Genomic DNA, 27474 nt, shown 5'->3' on the forward strand with positions numbered 1-27474 from the left:
TCTTCCCAACAATAGCCATGTCCTAGGTCTTAAAAAAGTAATTTTCCCTAGATTCACAATAAGATCTTGTATTTGACCTCTGGCCTCAAGGTCATAATCATTTGTTCACCTGGCCTTGAAATGTTCCTGGGCTATCAGAAATTGAAGGTTAGATAATGTCTGATTACAGGCATTTTCCCCCAACTTCATATTTTACCTGCATGTTTCAATGATGGTAATTCTTAATATACTTCTACTCTAGTCCTTGTGTAATAATGCAAGGGGAAAAAGTAGGTTTAGATTCTTGTATTTGCAATATACAACTATGCCTATTATTCTCTCTGCTTAGTGCTCAAACACATATGCATATTCATATGTAATACATTAAATTATTTCTTCAGCTAATTCATCCTGACATATTTATATTATTTTCTACTATACGCCTATTCTTTTTCCCATTCCTGTTTTTATCCATCTCTCTCCCCATTAGACTTTATGCTCCTCCCAGGAACATTTGTTTTGCTTCTGTTGTTTTTCTCCAGAGTACTTAGCGATGATGATGATAATAATAATTGTGATATTGGTTCAGTGCTAACTGTGTGCCAACAATTTGGTTAAGCATGGGGGGAGGCCCAATGCAATCAGATCTAACACAGTCTCTGTCTCACATGGAGTTCCCAGTTTAAGGGGGAGGAAGTTCATGTATTTAATCCCCACTTGAAAGATGAGGAAACTGAGGCACAGAGAGATTGAGTGATTTACCCAAGGTTGTACAGCAGGCAAGGAGCAAAGATGGGTTAGGACCCAGGTCCTCTGTCTCCCAGGCCTGTACTCTTTCCACTGGGCCACATTGTTTCTCAGTGCTTAGTTCAATGTTCTACATTCCACAGACATTCAAAAATACCACTGACTGATTTTAGTTTCATATGGAGTGTAATATTTTTTTTTCTCCAAAATTCAAAATGAGTATCAGGGATTCCTTTGAAAGTTAACTCTTTAGATCTATAGGCCTTATTTTCACAACAACAATAATACCTTGAATTTTTGGGGGGCCTTTATTTTCCAAAGCACTTTCAAGACTATTTCTCTCCTGCCATAAGAATATGGGACTGTCAGTAGTGCTATGACTGGGTCAGACTAATACTCCATCAAGCCCAATATTCTGTTTCTGATCATACCCACTATTGTCTGCACAACATCCTTGGAATAAGTAAAGGGAATTCTGGAAGGAATGGGAGGGAGGCTTCTCCACTAGACTGAAAACTCACTGAGGGAAGGGACCCTGTCTTCAAATTTTATGTATTCTTTCAATTACCTACTCTGAGCAGAGCAATTTGCTCAGTGAAGACAGATGCTGACAATGATGGCAATATAATCAGGCAGCATCCTGACCAAATAGATGATACCCAATAATACCAACCAGATATTTAAAAATAAGATTCCACATTGCCCAGGGTAACCCAAAGGATTCAGTCTGGTTCCAAGTTGATCTCAAATTATTACAACATATAGTGTTTCCCAAACACTTCTTCTTTTGAGTGATGATGGAGCATAGTAGATTTGCAACATGACAACACATCCACATCCTGAATTTGTTTTGTAAATCAGGGGTGGCTTTTTCCAGCGTAGACCTGGACAGTACATGACACACAAATCTGATGGAAGACCAATGTCAAAACTCCACTAATGTTCACATGATAATAATAATAATAATGGTATTTGTTAAGAACTTACTATGTGCCAGGCATTTTCTAAGCACTGGGGGATAGGGGTGGGGAAGCAGGGGGCTGTTGGGGGAGGTAAAAGCAAATTGGGTTTGACACAGTCCCTGTCCCACATGAATGAGGCTCACAGTCTTAATCCCAATCTTACAGATGGTGTAACTGAGTCACAGAGACTTGCTAAGTGTCTTGCCCAAGGTCATACAGCGGAGAATTTGCAGAGCTGGGACTAGAACCCAGGTCCTCTTGACTCTCAGGTCTGTGCTCTATCCACTAGGACATGCTGCTTCTGAGTGTCAGCAATGGTCAGATTGAAAGTGGGGAAAGATGGTCTCTTCACCAGGAGAAATGAATGTCTTCTTGACTCTCATCATTGGACTGGTGACTTTGCTGAGCAGATTTTTATCTCCCTGGAATTTTCCTGAGAGGTCTTCATCCCTCTTTCCAGTTTAAATTAGCATATATCTGCCCACAGATATCCTTCTATCTCTTGAGCTTTAGTCTGGCAGGTGTACTCCTAATAAGTGAATGAACTAGTCATTTGTATATATTGAGAGCTTGCTGGGAGCAGAGCACTGCACTATGTGCTTGGGAGAGTGCAATATTACAGAATTGTTATACGTGCTCCTTGACCAAAAGGAGCTTACAGTCTAGAGGAAGAGCTAACACTCTGGGGGTCTGAAGTAGGGCAATCATTTCTGTTCAGGGTCAAAGTGTGCTCACAGCACTGTACTGGTTGCCTAGATGGGGATTGAGATTGCGAGCCCCATGTGGGACAGAGACTGTGTCCCTCCCAATTTGCTTGTATCCACCCCAGCACTTAGTACAGTGCATGGAACATAGTGAGCAGAGTAGCAGCATGGCTAGTGGATAGGCCTGGGAGTCAGAAGGTTATGGGTTCTAATCCCAGCTCTGCCACTTGTCTGCTATGTGACCTTGGGCAAGTCACTTAACTTCTCCATGCCTTAGTTCCCTCATCTGTAAAATGGGAATTAAGGCCATGAGCCCCAAGTGGGACAGGGACTGTGTCCAACCCAATTATTTTTTATCTACCCCAGCACTTTGAACAGTATCTGGCACATAGAAAGCGCTTATTATTATTATTATCTCTCCCCACACTGACTTCTTGCTCAGGTCCACCCTTCTGGCTGCTTGGAACTCCCTTCCTCTTGATAGCCAACAGATTATCGTTCTCCCCTTATTCAAAGCCCTTCTGAAATCATTTCTTCTTCCTTGAGTAATCTCTAATCTCCCTTCCTGAAAACCACAACTGCCATTTCAGATCTTCCACCCAACCTAAGTACTTACTCACAATTCCCCACGGCATTTATGGACATGAATATACTTATACTTAAATACTTATCAAATTATCTACATCTTATCAACTCTGCTACTACACCTACCTGTAATGTAATTAATTATCTGTCTTCTCCACTGGACTCTAAAATTCTTGAGGGCAGGGATTGTGTGTTCTATCTTTTTTATACTCTCCCAACCACTTAGTATTCATTCAATTGTATTTATTGAGCACTTACTGTGTGCAGAGCACTGTGCTTGGGAAGTACAAGTTGGCAACATATAGAGACGGTCCCTACCCAACAATGGGCTCACATCTAGAAGGGGGAGACAGAAAACAAAACCAAACATGTGGACAGGTGTCAAGTCATTAGAATAAATAGAAGTAAAGCTAGATGTGCATCATTAACAAAATAAATAAAATAGTAAATATATACAAGTAAAATAAATAGAGTAATAAATCTGTACAAACATATATACAGGTGCTGTGTGGAGAGGAAGGAGGTAGGGTGGGGGGATGGGGAGGAGGAGAGGAAAAATGGGGCTCAGTCTGGGAAGACCTCCTGGAGGAGGTGAGCTCTCAGTAGGGCTTTGAATGGAGGAAGAGAGCTAGCTTGGTGGATTTGCAGAGGGAGGGCATCCCAGTCCAGGGGGAGGACGTGGGCCGGAGATCGACAGTGGGACAGGCAAGAATGTGGTACAGTGAGGAGGTTAATGGCAGAGGAGCAGAGGGTGTGGGCTGGGCTGTAGAAGGAAAGAAGGGAGGTGAGGTAGGAGGGGTCAAGGTGATGGAGAGCCTTGGAGCCAAGAGTGAGGAGTTTTTGCCTGATTTGTAGGTTGACTGGTAGCCACTGGAAATTTTAATAGTACTGTGTACTATGTACACAGTAGGTACTCAATAAATGCTACTGGTGATGATGATGATGATGATGATGATGATGATGATGAGAAACTGCATGTCCACAGTGCTGTATTGGTCTTCAGTTATAAGCAAAACACTCTATTGAGTGTCTACTGTGTGCAGACCTTGTACTAAGCCCCTAATGTGTGCAGAGTCATGCACTGGCTGCTTACTATGACCAGAGACAACAGAGCTGAGTGCCCACTGTCCACTGGCATTATGCATGGAGAGACGTGTGGTACAGGGTCTCAGCCAGTTTGAGTATTCCTTTATTGAGTTTCCCCTGGAGGGTTGAATATCCCAGCACTGTTGGCTCGGTTGGTCTATTTGGATCAATGAAACTGGTTTGGAAAACCAGCTTTCCCTAAGGCAGAAAATCCCAGTATGGGGTTTTGCCTTGCCTCTTCAGATTGGCTGGGTGACCTTAAGTAAGCCTTTAATTCATGTCTCTCTCTTTCTCAAACATACACGCATGCACACACACACGCACACACGCACAAATTGAATCAGACCCCTAAAGAGACATTTAGACAATAGAGTCAAAAGGTCATGGGTTCTAATTCTGCCTCAGCCACTTGTCTGCTGTGTGACCTTGGGCAAATCACTTCTCTGTGCCTCAGTTACCTCCTTTGTAAAATGGAGATTGATACTGTGAGCCCCACATGGGACAGGGACTGTGTCCAACCCAATTTGCTTGCATCCACCCCAGCACTTAGTGCAGTGTCTGCCACATAGTAACAGCTTAAAAAATACTGCAGCTATTATTATTATTATTATATGCTAACAATCAGCTATCTAAATCAGGATGCTCCCACCCAGACTGGGACATCTGGTCACTGTAATCATCCCTTCCCCGGAGGCAGGGAGGGGGCTGCTGTCAGAGGACCTGAATCCATATAGGACTTACTAATTCCAATTAGTGGAGATCAGTTTCATCTCTTAACCTTCAGGTGCTGTGCTTTCAGTATACCTGCCACCTGTAGCTTCACTAAACATGAGGCTTGTGGCCTGGGTCCTCTTGAGAACAGAGTGAGAAGAGACAGAAAAACTACAACCAGGTCCCCACAACATAGAGGCCCAACCTAGGCTGGAATCTGGAGCCTGCCCTGGCCCAAGCTGAGTCCAGGAGTGGCAGGTCCATCCCCATCTGACCCTCAGCCAGTCCTTCCATCTGATAACTTCAGTGTTAGAAATGACCAGGGACCCCCTGGTCCACCAGTGGGAGGCCCAAAGCAGGAGCTGGAGGTGGATGGATGGAGAAGGGTGAGGAGGGAGGGAGGGAGGGTGTGGTTCTCCTGAGCCTGTTTCTCATTCCCACTGCCCATTCCAGCTGGACCAGACTGAGCCACAGGGTGCCCACTGACCCCACACCACCATCCTATCCTTTCTGCCAAGAACATCTCCCTCATCTATTAATCAATGGTATTTATTGAGCACTCTCCTTCTACAACCCAGCCCACACATTTCACTCCTATAGCGCTAACCTTCTCACTATGCCTAGATCTCGCCAGTCTTGCCACCGAATTCTGTTCCTGCCTCTGTCCTGGAATGCTCTCCTGCCTGAAATCTGACAGGCAACCACCTCTCCCCACCTTCCAAGTCATATTAAAGGCGCATCTCTTCCAAGAGGCCTTCCCAGACTAAGCCCCACCTTTTCTCATCTCTCACTCCCTTCTGCATCGCCCTGATTTACTCCCTTTGCTCTTCCCTGCTCCCAGCCCCACAGAACGTAGGTACATATCTGTCATTTTATTTATTTGTATCGATGTCTGTCTCTCCTCTACTAGACTGTAAGTTCATTGTGGGCAGGGAACGTGACTGTTTACTGTTATATGGTACTCTCCCAAGCACTTAGTACAGTGCTTTGTACACAGTAAATTGGTCAATAAATGTGATTGAATGAATGAATGAGAGTACCATACAACAGAATTGGTAGGCATGTTCCCTGCCCACAGTGAAGCAGCATAGCCTAGTGGATAGAGCACAGGCCTGGAAGTCAAGAGGACTTGGGTTATGATTTTGGCTCCACCTCATGTGGCTCCACCTCCACCTGTGTGAACTTGGACAAGTCACTTCACTTCTCTGTGCCTGTTATCTCATCTGTAATTGGGTTGTGTCCAAACCAATGAAGCTTGTATCTACCCCACGCTTAGTACAGTTCCTGGCCTATAGTAAGCACTTAGCAAATACCTTTTTTTTAAAAAAAGGAGCTTGCAGTCTAGATTTGTTTCTAAAACTTCAAAAGCACCAGAGTTGGTCTGGGTTGTATTGCGTCTACCCCAGCACTTGGCTAGGCACTTGGCACTTGCTTGGCACCTAGGCACTTGACAAATACTATGATCATTGATGATGGTGATGATGATGATGATAATTAGAATTGCCTTGCAGGACGGCCCAGCTCAAGTTCAAAAGCTTATTCATTTGTGGAGGAGGACCAGAGGTTGAGCATATTCTATTTAGATGATGCTCTGGGCCAGCCAAGGGCTGGGGTCTGTGCCATGTTCTTGGGTTTTAATTCCACCTCTGGCACTTGTCTGCTGTGTGACCTCGGGCAAGCCACTTAACGTCTCTCTGGGCCTCAGTTATCTCATCTGTAAAATGGGGATTAAGGCTGTGAACCCCACGTGGGACAACCTATTTACCTTGTATCTACCCCAGCTCTTAGAACAGTGCTTGGCATATAGTAAGCACTTAACAAATGCCATAATAATAATAATAATAATAATAACAATAATAATAATAATAATGGAAGCAGTTGCAACCTTTTTGGAAGCTGGAAGATTTGGGAGGCAGCGTGGTCTGGTGGGAGTCCCAGCTATTCCATTTACCTGCTGAGAGACCTTTGGGAAATCACCTAACTTCTCAGTTTCCTCATCTGCAAATCCAAAAAGATGCCCACCTCCCTCCTCTTAGATTGTGAACCCCCTGTGAATCAGCGACTGTGCCCAACAAGATTCTTTTGTATCTATCTCAGCATTTGGAATATAGTAAGCACTTTATAAATAGCATCATTATTATTGGGATGTAATCACCCACTGAAAACCCTCTTCTTCCCTCCTCAACGGTGCTCCATCATTTGACTTTATTCAGTGCTGCTCTTGTTCTCTAGAAGAGAATAATGCCTTACTGTGCTACTCTGCTCTGCTATGTTGCTTCCTAAACAAACACTCGGCACCTCTGAGCCATAGCCGCAGGCTCTCAAACTAGCCCGGGCTGGTTCATGACTGAATCCAACAGGGCCCTGAGGCCTTGGGCCAAAAACTGGGGTAGAATGGTACCCTGATCATTACTGAGGGTGAGGCCAGTGGGTTGGGTGAGCTGTTCTCTCCAGACCTGTTGTTGAATAATCAGGACATAAGTTCTTCCGGCTTTCTGCAAAGTTGTGAACTGTGTTCCACTCAGTTACTCTTGATAGAGGGGGATGGCTTTGTATTAGAACACTGCCTTTACTTTGGGAGTACCCTGCTTGGGGGATTAGGCAAATAGTGCGTGTGTGTGTGTGTGTGTGTGTGTGTGTGTGCGTGCGTGCGTGTGTGTGCGTGTGCGTGTGTGTGTGTGTGTGTGTGTGTGTGTGTGTGTGTGTGTGTTTCCCCACCACTAGCCTCCCATTCTTGCTGAGGGTTCATTAAATATCTTCCCCAAGGTTTCTTCCTGGCTATCCAGAGCCTTGCAATTGCAAAAAGCAGAAGCTAATTAATAATATTTATCAGTTCTTACTACGTGCTAAGAACTGAAGAAGGCACAAGAGAATTAGTCCACACGATACTTGGCTCAATCGAAAAGGCAGGAAAAAAAGGTGCCACCTTCATTTTCACAGATGGGGAAACGGGCGCAGAGACAGATAGAAAGTACCTGGAAGTGGCCTAGTGGAAAGAGTGCAAGCCTGGGAGTCAGAGGATCTGGATTCTAATCTCAGCTCCTCCACTTGCTTGCTGTGTGACCTTGGGCAAGTCACTAAACTTCACTGTGCCTCAGTTTCCCTTACTATAAATGGGGATTCAATACCTGCTATCCTTCCTATTTAGACTTGTGAGCCTCATGTGAGACAGGGACTGTATCCAACCTGATTAAATTGTACCTACCCCAGCAATTATTACAGTGCTTGATATATAGGCAATGCTTAGAAAATATAATAATAATAATAGTAGTAATAATGTGACTTGTCCTAGGTCACCTAGCAGTATGTGGAAGAGCTGGAACTACAACTCAGGTTTCCTGATTTCCAATCCTGTGCTCTTCACACTAGGTCATTCTGCCTCCAAAGTGTATGCTAAAACCAGCCAAATGGACTAAAGATCATGACCCTTGACTTTGTGTCAAAACTGACTCAATCAATCAATCAATCAATTGTATTTACTGAGTACTTACTGTGTGCAGAGAACTGTACTAAGTGCTTGGAAGAGAACAAATCAATATAGTAGGTAGACACAATCCCTGCCCAAACCCCCTGCTACAACATTAATACAATCACAGATTCTATTCCCCCCAGATTACTGTATCAACCTCCTTGCTGATCTCCCAACCTCCTGCCTCTCCCCAATCCAGTCCATACTTCACTCTGCTTCCCAGATCATCTTTCTACAGAAATGTTCAAAACATGTCACTCCCCTCCTCAAAAATATCCAGAGGTTGCCTATCCACTTCTGTATCAAACAAAAACTCCTCACCTTGGGTTTAAAGCACTCCATCACCTCTCCCCCTCGTACCTCAGCTTGCTTCTCTCCTACAACCCAGCCCAGACACTTCACTCCTCTGGTGCTAACCTCTTCCTTGTGATCTCACCTGTCTAGCTGCTGACTCCAGGCCCAAGTCCTTCCTCAGCCCTGGAATGCCTTCCCTTCTCAAATCCACCAAACAATTACTCTTTCCCCCTTCAAAGCCTTGCTGAAGGCATATCTCCTCCAAGAGGCCTTCCCTGACTAAGGCCTACTTTTCCTCATCTCCCACTCCCTTCTGCTATGCCCTGACTTGCTCCCAGACTTGCTCCCTTTGCTCTCCCCCTGCCACCCCACAGCACTTATTTATATATCTGTAATTTTATCTATTTATATCATGTCTGTTTGTGTTGATGTCTGTCTCCCCCACCCCCTCCTAGACTGTGAGCTCTTTGTGGGTAGGGATTGTCACTCTTTATTGCTCTATTGAACTTTCCCAGGTGCTTATTACAGTGCTCTCCATACAATAAGCACTTAATAAATACAATTGAATGAATGAATGAATGAATGAATGAATGAATGAGTGACCTACCTCTCTCAAACCCCCTTTTTCTGATCCTGACAGTAAGCGGATTGCTGTTTGAAGAGCTGATAAACTTTGTCATAAGTGTTATTGAAATATAGGCTCACAATAAATCTGGGAGTTTTACCTTTAAAAGCATTTTGCTTTCAATCACCTTGTCATATGGTGAATAAATTACATGTGCAAGCAACAAACTAACCATTTGGCTGGAATATCACTGAAGATTACCTGATTGAAACTGGGGCCTATTAATATGTTGTATAACTTATTTCCCCACTCAGTAATCATTTATGATACTGAGTTTTTTTTTCTGAAGGAAATACTAAGTCATTTTTTTAGGAGGGAATCCAATAAACAGCACTCCTCGTAATTAAAGTTCATTGTTCTCTAGGAAAAGACATGGTTGGTTAGCACAGTAGCTCCCTCTACTGCTCACTGCTCACTAGGGAGGAGGACGAAGAGTGAATTGAGAAAGTCTTCAAGCTTGGACAGTAGCAGTTGGTTCTTGGAAAGCTGCCTTGAGGCATGATGAGATGATGTTAAGTAGATCCACGTTTTTCCACCAGGGGCAATGTGAAATAGGAGGGTTGGATTCCAGGGAAATTTTATTAAAATATGTTTTAACAAACAACTTACCAAAGCATCAGTGATGATTGTGAAGATTGTTTGAGGCGGGTTGTACCAGGGTTGAAATAAGACCCCAAAGTAAATAGATTTCTTGGTTTCCCCCTACTATTGCTCAAGGGTAGAGCCCATTTGGTTTGGTTCTGTCATACTCTCTGGAGCATTTATTACAGTGTGCTACACAAGTAGTTATTTAAAAAATACTCTGGATGAACTGATTGCTACTGCTCCTCCTAGAAACTCTACTCTCATTTATGTGTTTTTGATTCATGATGCTAAATAGTACAATAATTATCAAACAGTCATTTTTATCGAGCTTTTACTGTGTGCAGAGCACTGTATTAAGCACTAAGGGGAGTACAATCTAACAGAGTTGGTAGATTCATTCTGTGCCCATAACAAGCTTAAATCTAGATAGGAATACATACATTAATATAAATGAATAAATTACAGATAGGTACAGGTAAGTGCTGCGGGGCTGAAGGAGAGACATTAAAAATAAAGGGTGCAAATCCAAATTCAAAGGCGATGCAGAAGGGAGTGGGGAAGAGGAAATGCAGGCCTAGATGGAGAAGGCCCCATGGAGGAGATGTGCTTTTAAAAAGGCTTTGAGGATGGGGAGAGATATGTTCTGTTAGATATGGAGGGGGAGAGCATTGCAGCTCAGAGGAAGGCTGTGGGTGAGAAGTGGGAGGCAAGATAAATGAGATAGAGGTAAAGTGAAGTAGGTTGGCACTAAGAGCGAGGTATTGTAGGGAGGTATTGTAGGGAGGATTATAACAGGAAATCAGGAAGGTAAGTGGGAGGAGGCAAGGTGTTTGAGTGCTTTATAGACTATGGCAAGGAGTTTCTGTTTGATGTGGAGGTGGATGGGCAACAGTTGGAGGTTCTTAAATAACAAAACAACAATGACAATACTGACACAAATCATGGCTGTCCCACTATCACAGATGGTGGGAACCCAACTACATTATAACCAAATGCTGTGGAATTTTAAAAGGCTATGGTTCTCCATAGATAAACATCTTTTTTGGTTTTAAATGGTTTTTGTTAAGAGCTTATTTTGTGCTAGGAACTGGGGTAGATACAAGATAATCAGGTTGGACACAGCGCACTTCCCCACATAGAACTCACAGTCTTAATCCCCATTTTACAGACGAGGTAACTGAAGCAAAGAGAACTTGAGTGACTTGCCCAAGGTTCCACAGCAGACAAGTAGCAGAACCAAGCTTAGAACCCAAGTCCTCTACCAAAGCCTTTCCATTATGCCACTCTGCTTCTGTAATGAACCGAAGTTAATCAGAATGAAGCTATGTCTTGGAAAGTTCATCCACTTCGATGTAAGCTCCTTGAAGACAAGGATCCTATCTATCAACACTATTGTGCTGCACTCTCCCAAGTACACTGCAGTGCACTATCAAAGACTCCTTTCTAAATGAGTGCACTGCCATTCATTCAACCAGCCATTAGCCTATATCAGATGAAATTTCAATAGATTGAGATGTCACAAAACCCTGAAAAATGCTTGTTAGAAAAAATTTGGCTTGCCACCCTCAGGGATTTCTTAGAATGAGGCAGATCAAGCTAGGATACCAATTTGTCGATACAAGCAGTTTGTGGCTCTTCTCTGCCCAAATATGTAAACCAGTTTTATTTTCATACCTCTGCTTTTTCCACCCCTTGGGGATAGTTACTCTACCCTGTGATGTGATATTTAATCAACAGGAGTTATTAATTAATAAAGAACTACCTGTCCCCAGGGCATTAAAAGGCTAGCCTTATCCAGCAGGGATATCTCTCTTTGCTGATAGTGAGAGTGTAAACACAGCTGCTGATGCTGTTGGCCTGCTTTTCTCCTGTAAAAGAATCTCCCATCAAGAACTATGGATGAGCCACATTCCTGAGACTTCAATACTGGAAGAAAGATAAAAGATTCTGGAACTAGACTGTAATATAGGGAGAAAATAATAATAATAATAATAATTTTGGTATTTGTTAAGTGCTTACTATGTGCCCGACACTGTAGTATGCGCTAGGGTGGGTTAGAGCAAATTAGGTTGGACTCAGTCCCCTGTCCCACGTGGGACTCACAGTCTCAATCCTCATTTTGTAGATGAGGAAACCAAGGCACAGAGAAGTGAAGTGACTTGCCCAGGGTCACACAGCAGACAAGTGGCAGAGCTGGGATTAGAACCCATGACCTTCTGACTCCCAGCCTGGGCTCTATCCACAAGCCATGCTGCTACACTGCTTACTATGTTCCAGGCACTGTACTAAGCGCTGGGGTGGATAAAAGCAAATCGGGATGGACAAAGTCTCTGTCCCACTTGGGGCTCACAATCTCAATTCCCATTTTACTGATGAGGTAACTGAAGCCCAGAGAAGTGAGGTGACTTGCCCAAGGTCACACAGCAGACAAGTGACAGAGCTGGGATTAGTCTTTCTGACTCCCAAGCTCAACAAACTGTTTGGTGGCTGAAGTGGAGGATTTTGCATGCTGGAAATGAAGCTCTGAGCAGAGGTGTGGGGTACAGGGGGTTGGGCAGAGACCGACCCAAACAGAACCCTCCCTCCTCCAGAGAATGGTGGGGAGTGAGTGTAGTGGGAGAGCTGCTCCAAGGCAGTGTCCCCTGGAGTGCAGGGCTGGGTCTTATGGTGCCTCCCAGCACAGTCCAGTCCAGCCACCATAGTCCAGTTCATCCAGTCCAGCTAGCCCAGCCCAACCAACAGAGCCCAGCCCAACCAACATAGCCCAGTCCAGCCAGCGTGGCCCAGTCCAGTCAGCATGGCCATTCTAGCCAGTACATCCCAGTACAGCCAGAAGGGTTCAGTCCATCCAGCAGAGCCCAGTCCAACCAGCGGGACCCAGTTTACCCAGCATTGCCCAGTTCAACCATCAGAGCCCAGTCCAGCCCAGTTCACTCATTCATTCATTCAATCGTATTTATTGAGCATTTACTGTGCGCAGACCACTGTACCAAGTGCTTGGAAATTGCAAGTTGGCAACAGATAGAGATAGTCCCTACACAACAACGGGATCACAGTCTAGGAGGGGGAGACAGACAACAAAACAAAACATGTGGACAGGTGTCAAGTCATCAGAATAAACAGAAATAAAGCTAGATGCACATCATTAACAAAATAAATAGAATAGTAAATATGTACAAGTAAAATAAATAGAGTAATAAATCTGTACAAACATATATACAGGTGCTATCTTTACACAGGCCCCTCTGTTCATGACGGCCTCAGAGCGCAGGGGGAGGCAAATGGCCACGTAGTGGTCGAAGGTTATCACCGTGAGGACAAACATCTCTGAAGCAGCAAACACAATCACTATCAAGACCTGGAAGACACAGCCCAGGAAGTAGATGGATCTGTTTTGGGACATAGATTTGAGGAAGGACTTGGGACGGTGATGGAGATGTGGCAGAGGTAGAGAATGGACAGGTTCCTGAGGAAGAAGTACATGGGGGTGTGAAGGCGCTGTTCGAGGGTGGTGACGGTGACGACGATGAGATTTCCTATCAGGGCTGCCATGTAGACCAGGAGGAACAGCGCGGCGTGGACCTGCTGTAGCTACCGGACCTCCAAGAACCCCAGGAGGAGGACTATGATAACTGAGGTGTGACTGTTCATCTTCCGGAGCCTTCCTTGTTACCTGCTGAGGGAGGAAGAAGAAAGATATCCAAGATCTGTTAGTTAATATATTGCTTTCCAGAATACCTTGTTCAGAAGTTGGGTGCCACTTGCCAATTGTGTAGTGACTGTCATGAGAGAAGTAACTGAAAGATTGAAAAATTGATGACGAAGGATGATGGAGGAAAGTGAAGGATGGAGGATGGTGGAAGATGGAGGATAGGGGATGATGGATGGCAGAGATCAATGGATATTGGAGGATGAAGGAGAATGATGGAGGATGTCAGGTGATGATGGGGAATAATGGAGAGTGACAAGTATGGGAAGAGTGCCCTATCTATGAATTCACCCCCTTTCTCTGCCTGAGTAACCCACAGCAAGGACACAGAATTACTACACTACAAGGCTACGGAAAGGGAACTGTCCCAATGAGATAGACATCCTGGGAATGAGAGGAAGGCTAACCGGTATGAGGGGGCTTCAGCTCCTCAACATCGCCAAGATCCGCCCTTTCCTCTCCATCCAAACCGCTACCCTGCTGGTTCAAACTCTCATCCTATCCCGTCTGGACTACTGCATCAGCCTTCCCTCTGATCTCCCATCCTCGTGTCTCTCCCCACTTCAATCCATACTTCATGCAGCTGCCCGGATTGTTTTTGTCCAGAAACGCTCTGGGCATATTACTCCCCTCCTCAAAAATCTCCAGTGGCTACCAATCAACCTGCGCATCAGGCAGAAACTCCTCACCCCTGAATTCAAGGCTCTCCATCACCTCGCCCCCTCCTACCTCACCTCCCTTCTCTCCTTCTACAGCCCAGCCCGCACCCTCTGCTCCTCTGCCGCTAATCTCCTCACCGTACCTCGTTCTCGCCTGTCCCGCCGTCGACTCCCGGCCCACGTCATCCCCCGGGCCTGGAATGCCCTCCCTCTGCCCATCCGCCAAGCTAGCTCTCTTCGTCCCTTCAAGGCCTTACTGAGAGCTCACCTCCTCCAGGAGGTCTTCCCAGACTGAGCCCCTTCCTTCCTCTCCCCCTCGTCCCCCTCTCCAGCCCCCCATCTTACCTCCTTCCCTTCTCCACAGCACCTGTATATATGTATATATGTTTGTACATATTTATTACTCTATTTATATATTTATTTATTTTATTTGTACACATCTATTCTATTTATTTCATTTTGTTAATATGTTTGGTTTTGTTCTCTGTCTCCCCCTTCTAGACTGTGAGCCCACTGTTGGGTAGGGACTGTCTCTATATGTTGCCAACTTGTACTTCTCAAGCGCTTAGTACAGTGCTCTGCACACAGTAAGCGCTCAATAAATACGGTTGATTGATTGATTGATTGCTATGTGGAGTGGAAGGAGGTAGGGCAGGGGGGATGGGGAGGAGGTGAGGAAAAAGGGGGCTCAGTCTGGGAAGGCCTCTTCCCAGTTCAGCCAACGTGGCCCAGTTCAACTAGCAGGTCCCAGTTTGGCCAGCACAGCTCAATCCAGCCAGCAGAGCTCATTTCAGTCAGTAGAGCTCAATCCAGTCAGCAGAGCTCAGTTCAATCAGCAGAGATCAATCCAGCCAGCAGAACTCAATCCAGCCAGCAGGACTAAGTCCAGCCAGCAGGGCCAGCATAGCTCAGTCCAGCCAGAATGGCCTCTCAGCCATCATATTCCCATCCTCCAAGATAACCATTGATGCTTCCCAACCCATGTCCCACTGCAAGCCTGATTTCTGGAGTAAAAGAGATGGTGACCGACTCAGCTTCCCCTTCCCCCCCGCTTACTGTTCGGCTCTCCTCTAACCCTCCTGTCTTTGCTGCCCCTCTGCCTCTGTCACCGTGGTGGTCCCCAGTTGGTGCTCGGGTTAGGCTTTGTGGGATGGGTTCCATCAGGGAGGAGGGAGATTCCAAGCACCATCTTTTGGGTTACCCTGGCCTGGCCTGGCCAGGCCTGACCCTACGCTGGTTCCATGATGTCAATAATAGTAATTCTGCTTCTCAAACCCCTCTTACTTCTGGGGGTTCTGAAAGAAATTTTACCAGTTCACCATGAAACTTGACATCCCCAGACTAGTGAGGTTGGGTCTCTCCCAACCCCATGGGTCAGAGCTGTGGGCAATTGAACAAATATATGCATAATATATATGTATATATGAAACAAGTCTATACATAACTTGTTTTATATATGCATATATATTTATATATAATATTTTGAATTTTATTTATATGTTCATAACAGTGGTTTATTTTAATGTATGTCTCCCCCTCTTGGCTGTAAATTCCTTGGGGGCAGGGAAGGTGTCTACCATCTAATCAATAAATATGATCGAATAAATAAATTCCAACTCTGTTGTATTGTACTCTCCCATGTAATTTTTAGTACAGTGCTCAACACCGAGAGCACTCCCCCTCTTGGCTGTAAACTCCTTGGGGGCAGGGAATGTGTCTACCATCTAATCAATGAATATGATCGAATAAATAAATTCCAACTCTGTTGTATTGTACTCTCCCAAGTAATTTTTAGGACAGTGCTCAACACCCAGTAAGTGCTCAGTAAGGCACTTACTGGGAAACGCTTGACCTAATGAATAAAAAGCAGAGGCCTAGGAGCCAGAAAACCTGAGTTCTAATCTTGGCTCGACTACTTGCCAGCTGTGTGTGACCGTGGGCAAGTCACAACTTCCCTGTGCCTCAGTTTCCTCAACTGTAAAATGGATCCACAAAATGAGTTCTCCCATGTGGGACAAGGACTGTGTCCCACCTGATTAACTTGTATCTATCCCACTACAGAACAGTGCTTGACACATAGTAAGTGCTTAACAGATACTATGCAAAAATTTATAAGCAAATACCATTGATTGATTGATTGCCTGCCTCCTTTCTGCCTGCCAGGATACATGGGAGATGCTCCCAGGGAAGGAGCAGACCTCAGGTGGAGGATCTCATGCTGATCAATGGGAAGTGTGATCAATCAATCCATCATATTTATTCAGCACTTGCTGGGTGCAGAGCATTATACTAAGCACTTGGTAAAGTACTATATAGCAGAGTTGTGAGGAAGGTTGGAACGGACCTGGGACATCCAAGAAGGCATACAGGGAAAGGGCAATGTATGATTTGGCCCAGAGGGTCATCATGAGGCTTTTATCACTTTCAAATTGGGGAGAAGAAGTGTAGACTATTAGGCAGAAGCCCAGGCCTAGGAGTCAGAGGACCTGGGGGTCTAATTCCGGCACTGCCACTTGTCTACTATGTGAGCACTTTTATGTGCCTCAGTTCTCCCTCCTAATTAGACTGGGAGCTCCATGTGGGAGAGAGACTGTGCTCACCTCAGTTTTTGGCACATAGTAAGTGCTTAACAAATGGTACAACTATCATTTCAATTTACTTATGCCTTTTGTTGACTCCTGAAAACATTTGTTTTTCTCCCCATTACAGTGTAATCTCCTCGAGGGCAAGGAATGTAGCACTTTATTCTTTATTAAGGGAAAAAGTGTGGCCTAATGGAAGGGCCGTGGGCCTAGAAGTCAGAGTCCTTGGGTTCTAATCCCATCTCTGCCATTTACCTGCTGTGTGATCTTGAGCAAGTCACTTAACCTGTCTAGCTCAGTTCCCTCATCTGCAAATTGGAGGTTCTATCCCTGTTCTTCCTCCTAATTAGACTGTTATCCCCAAGTGAAATCTGATTATCTTGTATCTACTTCAGTGTTTAATACAGTCCTTGGCACGTAGTAAGTGCTTTTTTATGGTATTTGTTAAGTATGTAGTCTGAGACGAGCACTGTTCCAAGTGTTGGGGTAGATACAAGTTAATCAGGCAGATACAGGCCCTGTCCCACAGGGGACTCACAGTTTAAGTAAGAGGAGAACTTAACAAATACCATAATTATTATTATTACTATTATTGTTGTTGTTATTATTATTATGTGCTTCACCAAAAGGATTCTCAGTACCATTGCTACTACTTTCTTTGTGGCATGATCCCTACCAGACAGTAACAATTTTAGTACATATTTAGCATTTATTGTATGCCAAGGACTGGACCAGATAAAACAAATCAGTTCATACACATGGGGCTCACAGTCTAGGAGGAGGGAGATCAGGTATCTTAGCTCCACTTTAAAGATGAGGAAGCTGTGGCACAGATAAGTTAAGTGATTTACCCAAGGCCAATGACTGAGCTGGAAATAGAACCCAGGTCTCCTGATGACCAGCTCCTTCCACACGGCCACACAGCCTCCTTAGGCAGAACAGAAGTCCCAGGCTTGAGACCCAAGCAGCAGTGAATGTGCCAGAAGCAGCCTTTTCTTGGGTTGCAGAGTATGGACATTGGGCCTGAAGAAGCTGTGGACAGAGCATACCATGGAGAGAATCCAGACAGAAGTGTCTGAGAATGGCATAGTGGATAAAGCACAGGCCTGGGACTCAGAAAGACCTGGGTTCTAATCCTGGCTCCACCACTTGTCTGCTGAGTGACCTTGGGTAAATCACTTAACTTCTCTGTGCTTCAGTTACCTCATCTGTAAAATGGGGATTAAGATTATGAGCCCTATGTGGGACATGGATTGTGTCCGACCTGGTTATCTTGTACCTACCCCAGAGCTTAATAAGGGCTTGGCACATAGTAAGTGCTTAACAAATACCACAATTATTAGTATTATTGTGCCACCGGGCTCTCTGCCCCCTCAGCCTCAGCCCTCGTTCAGGGCTGTGTGATCTGAATGGACTCAGATGCTGGACCCAGGTGTGGGGGTAAATATCACCCAGGCTCTATTGGCATCCTGGGCCCCCTGGGAGGATTTACAGCAGGACTTTCATGCCATCCCACGCTGCGGGAAATGTTAACTGGTTGCAAGGTTATAGGTGCCACCCTTCTTCCTCAAAGCCATCTCAAACTCTACCCAGAGATCTCCCACCCACAAATTACCTCCAAACTATCCTCCTCCCAGTCCCCAGGACCTGGGACCTTGCAGGTCCCTGCAGTGCTGGGGAGGCAGGGCTGGGGCAGGATGGTCCCCTAGGTGTCACTGCAGCATCACAGGTCTTCCCAAGCAAGCAGACGGTGAGTCCACCTTCCAGGAGGAAAGGTTTTTTCCAGTTTTTGGCCACTTCTTTCAGCAAGTGTTTCCTGGATGTGCTGCAGAGTGAGTATGAGTGCCTGCCCCCCAACCAGAAGGCATTATTCAGTCACTCAGGAGGATGGGTTGCAGGCTGTTAGGCAACCAAAGAAGCTCCTGTACCAGAGCACCTGGGGCTTAGTAGGGGGATCCAAGTAGGAGGAACCTTGGACCACCAGTTGTCTGATATTTGACATGGGGCTGTGGAAGCCTGCCTCTCCCCAGCAAAGCTCATTTTCCTGCTTTTTCTCTGCCTTGTGCTCCTCGCCGGACTGTCTCTGATCCTCTCTCAGTACCGTGCCATCCAGTAGCCAGGACAGTTCTGAGCCCACCACCCCTTGAAGATGCCTCTGACTACATCTAAGATAGAGGGTTAGAATCAATCATTTATTGAGATAAATAAGGTAAACTAAGGTATACAGTTAGGTATTAATTGAGACCTTACTGTGTGCATAACACTATATTAAGAGCTTGAGAGAATACAGTACAACAGCAATGGAAGTCACATTTCCTGTCCACAAGGAGGCTATAGTCTAGAGAGGGAGACAAAAATTAATAATTATAATAATAATGATATTTGTTAAGTACTTACAATGTGCCAAGCACTGTTCTAAGTGCTTGGGTAGATACAAGGTAATCAGGTTGTCCAAAGTGGGGCTCACAGTCTTAATCCCCCTTTTAAAGATGAGGGAACTGAGGCATAAAGAAGTTAAGTGAATTGCCCGAAGTCACACAGCTGATAAGTGATGGAGTCGGGATTAGAACACATGACCTCTGACTCCCAAGCCCACCCTCTTATAAATAAATGAATTACAGATATGTACATAAATGCAGTGGGGCTGGGGGAGGGGTACATTTCAAATGCCCAAGGGGTACAGATCTAAGTGCAGCGCAGTTTGATCAAGTCTTTCCTTCTCTGCAGGACCTGTTCTTAATATGTGTTTGGCCTGGCCCATCATGGGACTGAACAGGGGAGTTCCTTGCTGGGTTGAGTGATGTCCATCAGCAGCCCCCATAATGGCCATTGAGTTAGAGCAATGGCGAAGGTTGGGTGGTCAATGATGGAGCAGATGTGACCCTTGCTTCCTCCTCACCTCCATTCTCTGCCACAGCACGACAACCACTCTACTTGTTCCACCAAAAGCCTCACCCCCATCCCATCTGAGTGTACCAGACGTTTGGCCACATTAACCTTATAGAGGCCAATCCTCTCCCAGATCAAGGAGTTGAGCTGAAAGTGACTCAGTTAGTACAGTGCTCTGCACAGAGTAAGCACTCAATTAATATGATTGATTGATCAATTTGTTAAGGGCTTACTAGGTGCCTAGCACTGTGCTAAGTGCTGGGATAGATACAAAGCAATCAGGTCAGACACAGTCTTTGTTGCATTTGGAGTTCAAATCTAAATAGGAGGGAGAATGGGCATTGAATCCCCATTTTATAGATAAGGAAACTGAGCCACAGATAAATTGACTTGACCAAGGTCATACAATAGACAAGGGGCAGAGTTCATATTAGAACCCGGGTCCTTTGACTCCCAGGACTGTGATCTTTCCAATAGACCATGCTGTTTCTCTTCGTTCTTATTTTAATTCTTCCACTTAAAACATTGGTTTTAGATCTTCCCCTCCCACCCCATCTATTGATTGGTTCCCCCAGGCAGAATCTGATTGGTGGACAAATCTGCCCGCTCCAATTGGGAAGTGACCAGGAGGTGACTGAGCCGAGGCATGCTCACATCCACTTGTCCAAATTCAGAGCCAGCTCTGTCTCCAGCTGCAGAGTTGGGCAGAGGCAGAGAAGGGTCCTCTCAGGAGTCTGTTCCAGTGAGGAGAAGTTAATCCCTTGGGAAATATGGGCCCATCACTCTAAATCTTTCACTGACCTGACCTGGCTACAGAGAGTGTCTCACACACTTCCTCCTTCCATTGACCCCTACTTCGCTAGTAATGCCAAAACTGGGCATTAGTACACTTGAGAAAAGAAACTGATACTTCGATAAACCAGCTCAAAAATGATCAGTCTTTAAGGAAATCACCCAACAGGAAGCTCTCTGTCCATAAAGTCAAATTGACTTCACTGTTCCCTCTAAAGGACTGCCCGTAACAATAACCTGTAAAAACAAACATTATCCTGTGACCCAGGACACTAGCTAAGAATGAAATGATAATTAGCAATTGAGACATCAGTCTTGTTAAGAAACAGTTGGCACATAACCAAAAAAATCTCAATACCTTTTTAGGGTATAAGAATAAGGTCACAGTGGCCCTGTTTATGGGGAGGGGTGAGCAGGCAGAGAATGCTCTATGGGAGAGAACAATAGCCCAGGTTTGCTTTCTCCAAACAACAGCTGGGAGTCCCCATCTGTCTTCCAAATGTTCCTGTGGTGGGGAGATTATAACTCCAGAATGAGTGATTAATTGCTTCATTGAATTCCTACAATTTGTATAATTTACTGTTCTTATTGTATCTCTGACACTTTGGTCAAAGCAAATTGTCAAGATTACTTCTTGTCACCATGAAATTTCTTGTAATTTCCTCTTATTTTTATTAGTCCTTTACTATAATATTTTTTCATCATTTTATATCATGCCATATAGTTATTAAAATCCCATGAACTGTGATTAGTTTTCCCTCTACCTCTAGAAATTATTTTTTATACTGTCCTGCCAAACTCACATATGCAGCAATTGGTTAAGAATGAAGGGAAATACAACTATATGAACTGGGGACTTTTAAAAATTTAAACAAAAAGAGCATTTTAGCCAAATAGCTACCAGGTTTGTGCTGATAATAATAGTAATATCTATGGTATTTCTTAAGCACTTACTATATGCCAGGCACTGCACTAAGTGCTGGGGTGGATACAAGCAAATTGGATTGGATTCAGTGTCTGTCCCACTTGGGATTTTACAGTCTTAATCCCCATTTTACAGATGAGGCAACTGAGGCCCAGAGAAGTTAAGCGACTTGCCCAAGGTCGCACAGCAGACAAGTGGCAGAGCAGGGATTAGAACCCACGTCCTTCTAACTCCCAGACCCATATTCTATCCACTAGATAATGCTTTAAATGGGGCTTACCACTGAAAAAGGCAGACCACTTCTAGCCTTTGCTGTGAGGGCCCTGGATGGAGGTACAGTGAAAAATGAATAGCAAAACAGTCATTTCTTAACCACCAGCAGAATGAATAAGGGTGAAAATGGAGTGTTTGAATACTAAACCAGAAACTAAAAGTCACCTATCCCCATAGATAATCCAGGAAGTGAAAAGAAAGAGATTCTAAGAGATGAGAGAGAAGAGTCTTTCAATGTTATAGAAAAGGAATTCTGAAAACAGTCAACAGAAACTACAGAGCAACTGAGAACCCTAGAAGAAATGTGGGATTATGAGGATTATGACACAGAAGGATATGAATATAAGGATAGGAAAATTGCATTAAAATAGCAGGCTTTCAAGAGATTTGTAGTTTAGCTGATGACAATACAGTTTGGGAAAGTAAAAATATCTGTCTAGGATTCAGTAACTGTGAAATAAATACATATGCAGAAAGAGGAAACATTGTCATGTTCCAGCCTCAGTATGGAACACTAATGAAAAGAAACAGAAGAACATTTTAGAAAGGGCAGACTAATTCACCAATTTGTCCAGACCTTAAATCTGATTGAAAACCAGTTGCGTAACAATGGGCTACAGGGCAATATATAATAAATCTCCTATTCTAGCTCCAGGGGTTACACAGGTATCTGTTGTGTTGCCAGCTGTTGTTTAGAGAGCATGGCTGTTTTGAGGAATAGCTGCATCTGTTCTAGATCCAGCCAATAATTTTTGATAGAATATTTCTACCAAACCGATCAGTCCATGTTTCCCCACTCCTCAAGACCTACAGTGGTTGCCCATCCCCTCTGCATCAAAGAGAAACTCCTTACAATCGGCTTTAAAGCCTTCAATCATTTTGGCCTCTCGTACCTCACCTTACTGTTCACCTACTACAACCCTAATACAACTTTTCTCCTCTAATGCCAACCTACTCACTGTACTTCAATCTCAGAGAAGCAGCATGGCTCAGTGGAAAGAGCATGGGCTTTGGATTCAGAGGTCATAGGTTCAAATCCCGGCTCTGCCAATTGTCAGCTGTGTGACTTTGGACAAGTCACTTTACTTCTCTGTGCCTCAGTTACCTCATCTATAAAATGGGGATTAAGACTGTGAGCCCCTCGGAGGGACAACCTGATGGCCTTGTAACCTCCCCAGCGCTTAGAACAGTGCTTTGCACATAGTAAGCACTTAATAAATGCCATTATTATTATTACTATTATTATCTATCTCATCGCTGACCTCTCACCTAACATTCTGCCTCTAACATGAACACCCTTCCTCTTCATATCCAACAATTACTCTCCTACTATTCAAAGCCTGAATGATGGTTCATTTCCTCCAAGAGGCCTTTCCGGACTAAGCCCTCTTTTCCTTTTCTTCCACACCCTTCTGTGACATCTTGATTTTCTCTCTTTATTCATCCCCCCTCCCAGCCCTGAGCACTTATGTACATATCTATAATTTTTGTATTTATATTAATGTCTGTCTTCCCTTCTAGACTGTAAGCTCATTGTGGGGAAGGAATGTGACTGTTATATTGTTATATTGTACTCTCCTAAGTGCTTAGTACAGTGCTCTGTGCACAGAAGTGCTCAATAAATACAATTGGTTTATTATTGATTGATTGATTTGTAGAACTCATCTAGGGCTCAGTTCGCATTGACCTTCCAGGACAGCCAGTGGCTGCTTCCAGAGCTCCACAATGCCCCCTGCTCATAGGCCTCCATGGTGGAGCTCAGAGGACAGTTATCAGATCATTTCATTGCTTGACCCTCTTCTTATCCACTGGTCCAGGCTGGACCTGGGACAAACTCATAACAAGTGTTCTAAGCACAGCATATTATCATTTGTTACTATACTCTGACAACATTTACAAGCCATTATCACTTACATGTGGGTTTTCTTCCACTGAGAAGCAGTGTGGCTTAATGGGTAAAGCACTGGCCTGGGAGTCAGGAGAACTGGGTTCTAATTCCAGCTCTGAGGGCAAGTCACTTAACTTCTCTGTGCCTCAGTTACCTCATCCGTGAAAAATGGGGACAAGAGGGTGAGCCCCACATGAAACAGGGACTGTGTCCAAACTGAATAACTTGTATCTGCCCCAGCACTTAGAACACTGCTTGACACATAGTAAGAACTTTGCAGGTTTCATAGTTGTTATTATTATTACTTAAATTAATGTATCAACTCAGCAGTTAGTGCAGGGGTAAAGACCAAGGGAAGAAGATGAAGGAAAAATATTTTCACTCAGATCAGCTTATGGAGAGTGGAGATGACTTGTAGGCCCATGGTAGGAAGGGGCATTGGAACCAAGAGGCTTTAGGGGAAAGCCAGGGGAGGTTATGTATAAGCAGGAATTTTAATGTTTCAGCTATCCACCTCTCCCTCCCCTCCACCCCATCCAGCATGATTGGTCTCCAGGCCAGCTGCGCCCTGGGGCAGCCCAAACCCCCTAAAATTCTAGTGTTGTGGGAAACAGAGGCAAAGAGCTGCTAGGGGGTCAAACCCATGACAGGTGGGAAGTTGGCAGAGGCAGTTATGGGGGTGCACAGGATCCTTGACACTTCCAGCTGGCGGGTGGGGAATGCAGAAAGCATGGTGGAGGGAAGTGGTATGTGACTAGTGGGTAGATGTTGGGAGAGACCATCCCTAAACTGGGGATGTGGGCCACATGACTTCACTCAGTTCTTTCCCTTTCAAGCCTCCCTTGCCGTCAATTAGTCAGTCAATCAATCAATCAATCAATCAATGATATTTATTGAATGCTTGGGAAAGTATAATGCAACAGAGTTGGTAGTCATAATCACTTTCCACAAAGCGCTTTCAGGGGTAGCAGACGTTATAAGAATTATGAATAAGGGAGGTGGGGAGGTGGTCTATAGGGCTATTCCAGTTCTGACTCCCCTGATCCATCATTCATTCATTCATTCATTAATAGAACACTCCCCAAGCAGACTTGCAGATGAGACAGGGAGCAGGGCTGTGGTGTTGGAGAAGCTTGGCCTGAAGCAGTGTGGCTCAGTGAAAAGAGCACAGGCTTGTGAGCAGACGTCATGGATTCTAATCCCGGCTCCACCACTTGTCAGCTGTGTGACTTTGGGCAAGTCACTTAACTTCTCTGTGCCTCAGTTACCTCATCTGTAAAATGGGAATTAAGATTGTGAGCCCCACGTGGGACAACCTGATTACCTTGTATCCCCTCCCAGCTCTTAGAACAGTGCTTGGCACATAGTAAGCGCTTGAACAAATACCATCAAAAAAAAAAAGCGGGGCTGGAGTCCAGTCGGTCCTCCCTGTTGTCCTTCTGGGGAGCAGGGTCTGTTGCTAAGCCTCCTGGAAGGCGGAGATGAAAGCCTCCTCTCCCAAAACCACACCAGTTCAGAAAGAACCAGTGGGAAGGCAGCCTGAGGGGAGTCAGGGTGACTGGGAAGGATTTCTTCCCTTTCCTCTCTCCCTCTTCACTGCCCCAGTGTGTTGGTGATCCCCATACCCTCTTCATCCTAGAAACTGTAAGTTTCAAAAAACACCACTCCCACTCCTGAATGGAGGCTAGGGGACATCACTGGAGAACCCCACCCTAATCCCTGCCACACTAAAGTGGCTTCCCACAGGAAGAAGGGGCATGGCTGGGGCCCCTTCTGCTCCCCCAAGCCTTCTTCCTGGCACTGCTGACTGCCCCACCAAGGGACCCTCCATTAGCCCTTGACATTCACCTCACCTTCAGCTCCTCAGCACTTATATACATATATGTACATATGCACTTATGTTCATAGAGAAGTAGCATTGCCTAGGGGAAAGAACGTGTCAGAGGACCTGAGTTATAATCCCACCTGTGATCTTTACTATATTTACTACATGTTGGACAAAACTAATAAAAGCAAAAATAAGATAGATTCATATATAGAATTCATAGTGATTGAAGTGAGTGGAATCAAAAAAAGAAAGAATTATCCGGGGTGGTACAAAATCCATTATGCAGTGTAAATTATTAGGCAACCACTCCAGATAATAGTATTGCCTAAACCCCTCAGTATCACCACGGACCTTGCACAATCTGAAGTGCAACTCCCACTACACTAGGAACCCAGCTGAGGACTCTGATTCCTGTGAAGGAAGCCAGACTGTCATCCTCTATCTGCTCTTAAGCATCTATGGTTATTAATTTGCAGACTTTCTCATTTGTTCGGATTACTCAATTGTAAATATGTTTTATGTCTTTCTCTCCTGTTAGAGTGTAAGCTCCTACTCACTCACTAAACTTTATTTCTCTCCAACCTCTTGTTCACACTCTCCTTTTTTCCTGGAACTCCCTACCCCTTCAAATACAACAGATAACGGCTCTCCCCACCTTCGGGGCTGGGGGCCGGGGGCGGGCACTGGAGTTTCTCCCACCAATACCATGTGACATTTCTGGGGGTTCTCATCCCTAAATCCCAGTTGAAATAACCCCCAGAGTCACTTAGAAGGCCCTGGACCATCTGCTGGGTCCAAAAGCCCTCCAATTTTCCCTTCCTGAGATGGGCAAGATTGAGGTTCTTTACATAGTAAGCCTCACCTCCAACGTTTTCTTTTGCCACCACAACCTCTTGTCTCTAAAGCCAAGTGCTTCTCTGAAGCCAAGGGGATCATTCAGAGTCTAGCCCACAATATCACCTCCAGGCTTGGATCTAAGAAGGACCCCCTCCCCACCCCAGCTTCTCAAATAAATGCATCTCCCCAGTACCCCTTCCTCAGCTCAACAGAAGGCAGGCAACCGGTTATAGAGCTGAAAAGGTTTTTAAACAGGAACTTCACAAGTATTATTCACCAATTAATCCTGCAACAAATGGAATAAACCACCTTTCCCTTTCTCTAACATTTTATCCTCTTTCCCCAGAATCCTTTCTCCTTTCCTGGTGCTTGCATTCTTCTGGTCTTTTCCCAGATTCCAGTTGCACCCTCTCTGAATCCTTGACCTGCCTCTCCCCATCCCACTCTCATCCTTCCTCCATAGACAATCTTCTAACTGTACCTCAAGCCCTAATCTACTGCTTCCATCCCCTCTCTCATGGTGTACCCTAACCTGGAATTCCTTCCCTCCCCAAATCTGACATATCATAGCTTTCCCCATATTCAGAGCATTCCTAAAATTCCACCTCCTCCTACAGGCATTCCTGGTCAACTCTTAAGTGTCCATGTTATCACAACCCACCAGCCATCTCTCTTACTTACATTTTCATTTATACCCATCCTCATTTATACCTCATATTTAAGCATCTACGGTTATGAATTCATATGCTTTCTAATTTGTTCTGATTACTCGATTTGTAAATATGTTTTATGCCTTTCTCTCCTGTTAGAGTGTAAGCTCCTAATGGGCCAGAAAAGTGTCATTTCTATCTGTTCTACTTTTCTGAACATTTAGTACAATATTTAGCTCCATTGGGCACTCAATCAGTACCTTGACCACATTTACTATATGTTGGACAAGACTAATGAAGACAAAAATAAGAAAGAATTCATAGAAATTGAAGTGAGTGGAATCATAAAAGAAAGAATTATCTGGGGTAGTACAAATCCATTATGCTGTGTAAATTTTTAGGCTACCACTCCGTGTCACCATAGATCATGCAAATTCTGTGGTAGAAACCCATTATGCACTAGAAACCCAGCTGTGGATTCTGATTCCTGTGAAGGAAGCCAGACTGCCATCCTCTACATGCAGGGCTTTTGCTAGATGCTTTGGGATTTTACTCCCAGAAAAGAAAGCTATGGCTGAATTTTCTCAGGTTTTATGTGGTAATTATTTCTGAACATAAACCAAAGTTTTAATTGCCAATATCACTAAACCCTAGAGTGGCCTTGTTCATAAAGGAGAATATTGCTTTTCACAAAT

Source organism: Tachyglossus aculeatus, chromosome 8 (genome assembly GCF_015852505.1).
Source record: "Tachyglossus aculeatus isolate mTacAcu1 chromosome 8, mTacAcu1.pri, whole genome shotgun sequence".
NCBI lineage: Eukaryota > Metazoa > Chordata > Mammalia > Monotremata > Tachyglossidae > Tachyglossus > Tachyglossus aculeatus.